Raw genomic sequence first — 8,222 nt, 5'->3', positions numbered from 1 at the left:
CAATCCTTTTTTTCGCCTGGAGGCTCCTTAGCAGATGCTTAACATTACCCACCCTATTTCTTCTCAGCCATTTTCAAGTCAAGCATGTAAAAAGTTCTTTTACATACTTCTTCCATAACATTGGGTATTTACTTGCCTTACATCTATAGAATCAAAAGGGACCCCTCCAAAGTTTCATTCTAGCAAAGGAAAACGTTTCTCTTCACCAGACACCCTGCCATGTGATTTCCTACCAGTGGCCTCCCTTGAATCCGTTCCTGTTCAGCTAGCCCCCAGTTTATGCCTAGGGATCACCTTTTGTTGAGCCAACCTGGGTTAGAAATAACAGGAAGAGGGCTTTTCACAGGACTTGGTTGGAATTCTCTTTACATCACCAAGTAGGGAAAAGGTGGCTCTGTGTGAAGCAGCCGCAGACCATGGGGTGGAGGTAGGGGATGTCAAGGGTGGAAGGCGTCGCGGCCGTCTGCATTGTGAATGTGCTGGTACGAGTGCCTGGCACCACGCCAGGCGCTGGGGTAGAGTAGGAAGGACCAAGACTGACAGGTCCTCCTGGAAGGGACCGAGCCCGGAGCTGGGCAAAAGGGGAGCCATCGCGTTAACGCTTCTTGAAGGACTGACAGTGAGCACGAGTGACAAGTCACAGCGTGTCTCATTACAAGATACATCCGTATCTCCACCGCATACTCTACTTCCGCATGGAGACTGACCCTTTGCCATGTTGTCTTCTGTCTCTGGGGATTTTGGTTCAGTCACTCCGTCCCCGGGGCCTCTATGGAGGCGGAACTACTGTGTCAGGGGTCGTGGTTTTCAGGGAGAAGTCGTGGTCGGAGTGACAAGAGGGCGGGCAGTAGGCGGGACTTCCGGCCCACGGTTCCGTCAGCTGCCTTTCCCGGGCGTCTCCCCGCAACCCCCTCAACTTCCCTTGTCCGTGACGCGGCGCCCAGGAGAAATTCGACGGGACAGGGACCGGGGGAGCGTGAGCTGCAGGTGAGGACTCGGTGTGTGCCTATCCTTGCGGCTCTATTTGAGAGGAGAAACTGTGGCGCTGGGACCGCGGGGAGACTGACTGAAAGAAGAGTGGGTCAGTGACAGCGAAGGGAGTGTGAGGCTGGGGCTGCAAGGCTACTGTGACCCAGGGGCACTGACAACGAGGGGACTGTGACTGAGACGCAGCTGCTCGCGAGGGGTCTGCGACCCGCAGCAGTGAATGCTGAGGGACTCTGACCTCGGAGAACACGAGGCAGAGGCTGCGAGGGGACTATGACCGAGGAAGTATGAAGCAGTGACAGCAGGGAACTGTGACCAAGGACGAACGAATCGGAGGAGACCGATCGATGGATAGTAACTGTGACGGGACTCTGACCTAAGGGAACATGAAGCGGCGGCTGCAGGGGGATTCCTACCAACGAGCAGTAACTTTGAGGGGCTGAGTTGGAGAAGAGTGTGTGATCAGTGACTGGACAGGGTACTGTAGCATGGTGTTTGGGTACGGGGTGTGGTGACTGGGTGGAGAAGGTCTTAGTGGGAAACACTGGTTTGGGACTTATCAGACAGACCCGAGTTTAATTTTATGGACAACCTTCTTGTGGCTGGGAGGCTCACCTCACCACTGAGCTACAGTTTCTTCCTCCGTGAATGGGAAGTTTGGGCTAGATTAATGTTTCCTAAACTGTGGCTTCCATCCTGTGATTGGGTTGTGAAGTCTATTTAGTGGATGGAACCTGAAATTAAAAAAAAAAAAATAGACTAGAAATTTTCAGTGTGTTCGCAGAGTAAGAATATTATTTCATGAAACGTGTTTCAGTTATGTGTGTGTGAGATTATGATGTAAAATGGATTTCGTGTGTCTTAAAATGTAGTAAAAAAAAGTTGGAAAAACATTGGACCAGATTATTTCTGAGTTTTCTTTCTGGTCTAAAATGCAACGATTCTACGATTAGGGGACTGTTTGGAAGTACAAAGATGCAATTAGGAAGACTGAATCCGGGGCTGGGGCACAGGCTTTATCAGATTGACTTAACTGGAGAAGGCTTCCCAAATAGAATCGAAGTGACCAGTTGTGACTGGGGACTGAAACTCAGGTTCTCAGTTGGGAGAACCAACAGGTATATATTGAAATAGGGACAGTGGTATTTATAAAGGCAGTGAGGATATAGGGGTTTGTGATAGGAAAAACTACTAGGAATAGACATTGAGGAAGCGTGGAAGCTTTGAGGAGGGTAGGAACAAAGCTTAGAAAGGGAACTGAAGATAGAGACAGAAAAGATTCTGCCAAGAAATAAAGTGGGAGTAGGGAGATACAACCTTCAGGGTCCTTTTCAATCTTGATATTTAGTGATTCTGCAAGTACAGAGAATTGCTAGTAAAAAGAAACTAGTTGAGAATGGAATTTGGTGCAGGAATCAGTGGTGAACAGATGATTATCTTGGAGAAGACAGGATGATCTGGGAAGGTCAACAATTTTGACTAGAATGCCACAGCGGAGAAGCTTTACTGTTTTTAGCTATCCAGTTCAATGATTTGTGCACTGGAGGCCAAGGTTGGCATACTGGGAATGTTACCATGCTGTGGATAATTCAAATGATGTTTTAGCTCTGGTTTTATTTCCTACCGATTCCCTTTCATGAGGGCTGTTAGTGATGCAGATGAAATGAACTAAAGTGAGTTTCACTACTTCCTCCTCTTTTACAGCCCTTTGTAGAAGGTGCTACTTACTGTGTCACCCAGTGTTTTAAAAAATATATCTAATAGAAGAAGCTTGAGGCAATTTCAACTTACCAGACACTGTATTTATCTGATAACCTAATAGTCACCCCACCCTCTACACATGCATACATTTTGTGATAGGGGAAGAGAGTTCAGAAAGATTCTTGAATGGGAATGAGTTGGGAATAGTGAGGGATAGCCTTTGTTTAGCTAAAAAATTGCTTTTTCTAGAACATTAGATGTTTACTTGGCTTACATTCAACATAACTAAAAGGAACTACTCAAGAATTTGTTCCTAGAACAGAATATAATGCTTAAAGGTAACTCACCACAGAAGGGAAGACATTTAGACTTGGGGACTGCAGCACTGCCTCTGGGGTCATTTGTGTCTGCTGAATGAGATGATTCTTTCTGACTTACCCTGCTTTGCAAACTTCCTTTGAAAACCAGTATAATGGCCTGATTGATAAAGAATGAACTTTTATTCCTTCCTCAGCCTATGATTTCTTCTCCCATAAACAGGTGAGGTTTTATTTTTCTTGGGGAATCTCCTCTTTGGATATGTGATCCCTTAAGGAGAATGATCTAGTCAGATAGAGCCTTGGATTCAGAAGTCCCTGGTTACTTTATCTGATGTTAACACTGACTTACTCTGTGTCTCTGGGAAGAATTATTGCTTTCTCTTGCTTTAGATTTTCTATGGCAGAGATAACTGTTCTTCTGATTAAATGGCCCTTTAAGAATCTGAAATATATGCATACTCACCAAATTTAGTGTACAATCTCATGGAGTTTGTAAACCACCTGACCTCATTCATGACTTTCCTGTGGGAGCTGAATAACCTCTTCATGTTATAAACTCTCATGAGGATTAATTTATGAAATATTCATAGAAAAAGCAAGCATAATAATTTGCTATTATTTTTAATGATGGTTAAGGACAGAATATCTAGTTATAATTGTAATTTTCTTATGCTTTTCTTTCCAAGTATTTGTGTAACTCTCATCTGAAACCAGATCTTCTGGCTTTTCTACTAATAGAGGTAATTCCTCCTACTGAATCAAACAGAAATAGGTCTGTCTTACACTAACGTTTGTGTTACCCTAAAATAGATTGGAAAGAATAAATTTTTCTAAAAGTCATGATTTGGGGGGAATTTTTTCTGTTAGAGAAACCCTGAAATCAGAGTACTTCCCAATCATCACTGAACTGTGAGAGTTCCTTTTTACTCAACATTGTGGCTGCTTCTACATCTTTTACCTATGTTATCAGTACATAAGTCACATTAGAAAACAATAGGCAGAAATAGAGACACAGATGTAGAGAACAAACGTATGGACTTCCACCAAGGGGGGTAAAGGGGGGGCTGGGATGAATTGGGAGATTGGGATTGACATATATATACACTAATATGTATAAAATAGGTAACTAATGAGAACCTGCTGTATAGCACAGGGAGCTCTACTTCACTTCTCTGTACAGTAGAAACTAACACAGCATTGTAAAACAGCTATACCCCAATTAAAAGACAAAAAAAGAAAGAAAAAAGAAAACAATAGGAAGGAGAGTGTAAGAGCAGGGCTCAGCCCTCCTGCTTATATACCCAGAGGGTAACTTCTAGCACTTTCTCTTTCCTAAGCATAAACCTTTCTGTTTCTAGTCCTGAAGTTCCCTTTTCACAATATTCCTGTCAAATGGGTACCTGGACACGTGTATGAAGTATGATTTGTTTTGTCAATTGTTTATGAATGATTTGTGGCAAAATTTAAATTCTAACTCCCTTCCTCTATAATTCAGTCAGTAAATTTAGGGAATATACATTTTTACATGCGTTATTTTGCAGTATATGCCAGGGCACCATTCCAGAAGAAAAAAAAAAGAGTGAGTCTCTAGTATATATTTGGCACTGTGTTTGGTTCGTTTACATACATTATTTCATTAATATAAATAATTGTATTGACTGTGTTTTACTGTTTGCAAACCAGATTAGTAGATAGATATATAGCAGGGTTGTGTTTTGGTTTTTTGTTTGTTTGTTGTCTTTTTTCTCCCTTTGTTTTGGTAACTCTCTTGTTGAAAGTTACGTTAGTTTGAAGTTTTCTATGTTTGGACTAGAATGATTGGCAGCGGAACCCATGGATCTGCTAGGCTGTTATATATCACATTCACAACTATTTGCAAACCAGTTTGAAGTGAGGGCTGCTAAAAATAATGACTTATAGGGCTTCCTTGGTGGCACAGTGGTTGGGAGTCCGCCTGCCGATGCAGGGGACACGGGTTTGTGCCCCGTTTCGGGAAGATCCCACATGCCGCAGAGCAGCTGGGCCCATGAGCCTGCGCGTCCGGAGCCTGTGCTCCGCAGCAGGAGAGGCCACAACAGTGAGAGGCCTGCGTACCGCTAAAAAAAAAAAAAAAAAAAAAAAAAAGACTTATAGTCTTTGCTTTATATTAGAGAACAAAATGAGTGTATGGCACTTAACAGAAAACGGTAGTTTTTTTATCTACGTAGAATTACCTCAGATGTGATTTACGTTTATTTGTTTATTTTTTGGCCCCTAGGTCTTAATCTTTTTTGTGCCGTGGACCTCTTTGTCAGTATGGTGAAACCTTGTTGACTCCTTTTTTGGGATAATGTTTTTATTGCAAAAAAATACATAGAATTATAAAGGAAACAAATTGTGTTGAAATATAGTTATAAAAATATTTTTAAAATGTGTGATATAGCACATGTAGTTTTTATTAACATAGTAAATAAAGTTTACTGTCTATCAGTGGGTCTAATAGCTATGATAATTTTTAAATGATCGTGTGTTTAAACAGTATTTCAAGATATTTGTAATGAGTGTGATATTATATGAAAATATCTATGATTTCTATTGGTGACAAAGTCTGTTCTACTAAGTGTACTATTACTATTGTGGCTTATGTTCATAATTGAAGGAATGCTGAATTTGCCAGAGGCTAGTGAAAATAAAGATATAATTTTTTTGATCCAAATCCAAGACTCCCTGAATCTGTCGTAGACCCTGCCTTAGAGATACAAGTTCCATAACCCACTCTAGGAAGAGCAAAATCTAAACACAGGGTTTACTCACTGATTCTTCTAGTAGAATAGTGGCAGAGCAAAATCATTCAACTGTAAGAGATATTACAAGTGTCCCTTGTGGTTTTTAGGATAATCTCTTTCCTGAAATATCCTACTGTGTGGTCAGGCCCAAGAAGAAACTTTATTTTGGTCCAGGACTAACCCAGGGTCTGGCACAGAGTAGGTGCCCACTCAGTGTTTGTTGAATAAGGGTTTCTCTGGAGAAATTAGAGGGAAGAGATCAAGTTCAGAGCTAAGATCTTAGATGTGGCAATTTACAGGTCCCAAATATTGAGGAATAACATTGAGCTCTGATTTAAAACTAATCATCTGTGCAGATCATGTTGTGAAAACACTTTTACATTTAGAACTTCCCAAATCAGGCATTCTTTTGAGTTATTCTATACAGTGTGGTGATATATACAGGTTAGTGACATAAACTGTAGAAATCCTGTATCAGAAAGTTATGGTACAGTTTCTTGAAATAATTCTATTCCTAGCGCTGTCCTCCACTTTAGAACTGTTTGCATAATCTAGGCAGAATTCACTACCAAATTATTGATAAAACTGATCCTGTTTTCATCTAGAATAGAGTTGGCAAACTTTTTAGGTAAAGGGCCAGATAGTAAATATTCAGCTTTGCAGGTCATACAGTCTCTGTTGCAACTACTCAACTCTGCAGTTGTAGCACAAAAGTGTCCATAGACCACTTTTCATTCATTCATCAGTGAATGAGCGTGGCTGTGTTCCAGTAAAACCTTAATTACAAAAACAGGCAGTGGGCCATATTTGGCTTGTGAGCTGCTCTAGGAGTTCTGCTGGTTCTTGAATCCAGTCCCTCCTCCCCACTATGGGTTAGACATATCCTCCCTCAAGCTTCAAAGGTCTTTACAAGGGGTGATGTGACTGCACTGTTATCTGTGGGAAGGCCTGATTGTACAGCAGATGACATGATTAATGCCAACAGTATTTGATTCACTTTAACCTAGGAGTTCACAGAGCTTGCCTCTTAGAGCACTACTTTATTAAGCTCCACAAAGGTAGAAGCCGATAAAGATCCCAAGTACAAAGTATGCTTGCTTACTCAGCTTTGGAACTGGACATTGGTATGCCAGTAGAAAATTACTGAGCGTAGGGTTTTACTGAGGAAGATAATTGTAGGCCCAGAGACAGGGGAAGCAGGAATAGAATGCAAAGGAAAAATTCATGTTTTCTCTTTTCACAGATAGTTCCCTGTAGTAATCAGTCAAATTTGAATTAGTTTTAAGAGTATACATTATTGCAACTTCTACTATTTAGGTTGTTGCATAGCTTAGGAAGCAGAGTCCACCTCCTCTTTCACCCTGGGGTGCTTACTAAATCTACTGACAATAAGGAAGTAGAATAGAGAGGATTGGGTGGGAGTTTCTAAAACTGCACTTGTTGGAGACCTTCATCTTTAAAACAGAAGCATATGCATACCAGCGCCCAGATTTTGTCTCCTTCAAGATATTCACGTTGGAAAGACACTTGATTAGATTTATCCTCAGTATCTCCTCCCTGCCACCCCTCCCTGCTGACACACATTTCTACTTCTGTGTACTTCCTTAATAGCAAAGTTAATCCATCCAAGCAGGCATCTATTGGAACATTAAAGAACAAGGCAAGCAGTGTATGCTGGGAGGTTAGTCAGCAGAAATGGAGCCAGATTTTGTGAATCTGGGTAAAAATCACAGGAACAGATACCACATTCCGTATCTTGAAAGCAATTTGGAGACATTAAGGCACTTAATAGGCAGGGTTGGGTTATGGTAGTGATGGTGGTGGTATGGGTATTTATGTCCATATTTAGAATCTGTGCTTGAATGGAGAATTTGACTAAGATAAGGTGACTTATCTCGGGACTGAATATGTAGCAGTGTTGGAAAGATCAGGCCTTACAAGTGCTGCATTCTGGCTGCCAGCTCCCTTTTTCTCTTTTGTTATAGCTTCTTTTGACAGAAACTTTTGGGGAGGATAAACTGCTAAGGAAATAGGAAGTTTTGGCCCACCCTAATGGGCTCATAAGTGAGACTGTGTATTCTATCTCCAACTGCTTTCATTTTGACTCATCCCAGCTTAATTAATGTGGGTGCTGTGGCTGGAAGCCAGGCTCCACCTGCAAATCATTGGGCAATTTCCTGCTCCCCAGCCCCATTTTGATCTTGTACTGTATTGGCTCTGAGGAGGTGTCATCTTTTCCCAACTCTATTACCCACTGGACAAACAGATATTAAGGCAGCCTGTGTTGGGGTGTGTGTGTGTGTGTGTTCCCTCTGGAATGTAGATATTTAAAGTCTTCTTTTCCAGCGTCATCACTCACTTTTACTTGACTAGTATTGGTTGGTTGCAAATGGGCAGTTATCATAAATGGAGAGTTGCGAAGTATTATTCCTCATTGTTGGAGGTATTC

The 8,222-nt window shown here is 41.6% G+C and overlaps 1 protein-coding gene across 3 annotated transcripts in view; it reads left to right on the top strand.

The window, feature by feature from the left end:
- Positions 1-872: 872 nt before the first annotated feature.
- Positions 873-8,222, top strand: part of PCYT1A (phosphate cytidylyltransferase 1A, choline) — a 44,367-nt gene continuing 37,017 nt past the window's right edge. The window contains exon 1 of one of the 3 annotated variants that reach the window (XM_060010861.1): positions 873-987. The gene's annotated coding sequence lies outside the window, so the exon portion shown is untranslated. The other 2 variants (XM_060010862.1, XM_060010863.1) reach the window with 2 other exon arrangements.

The sequence above is a fragment of the Delphinus delphis genome, chromosome 4 (genome assembly GCF_949987515.2).
Source record: "Delphinus delphis chromosome 4, mDelDel1.2, whole genome shotgun sequence".
NCBI lineage: Eukaryota > Metazoa > Chordata > Mammalia > Artiodactyla > Delphinidae > Delphinus > Delphinus delphis.
Note: the sequence above shows the minus strand (reverse complement) of the source record. Positions and strands in the feature narration are given on the sequence as shown.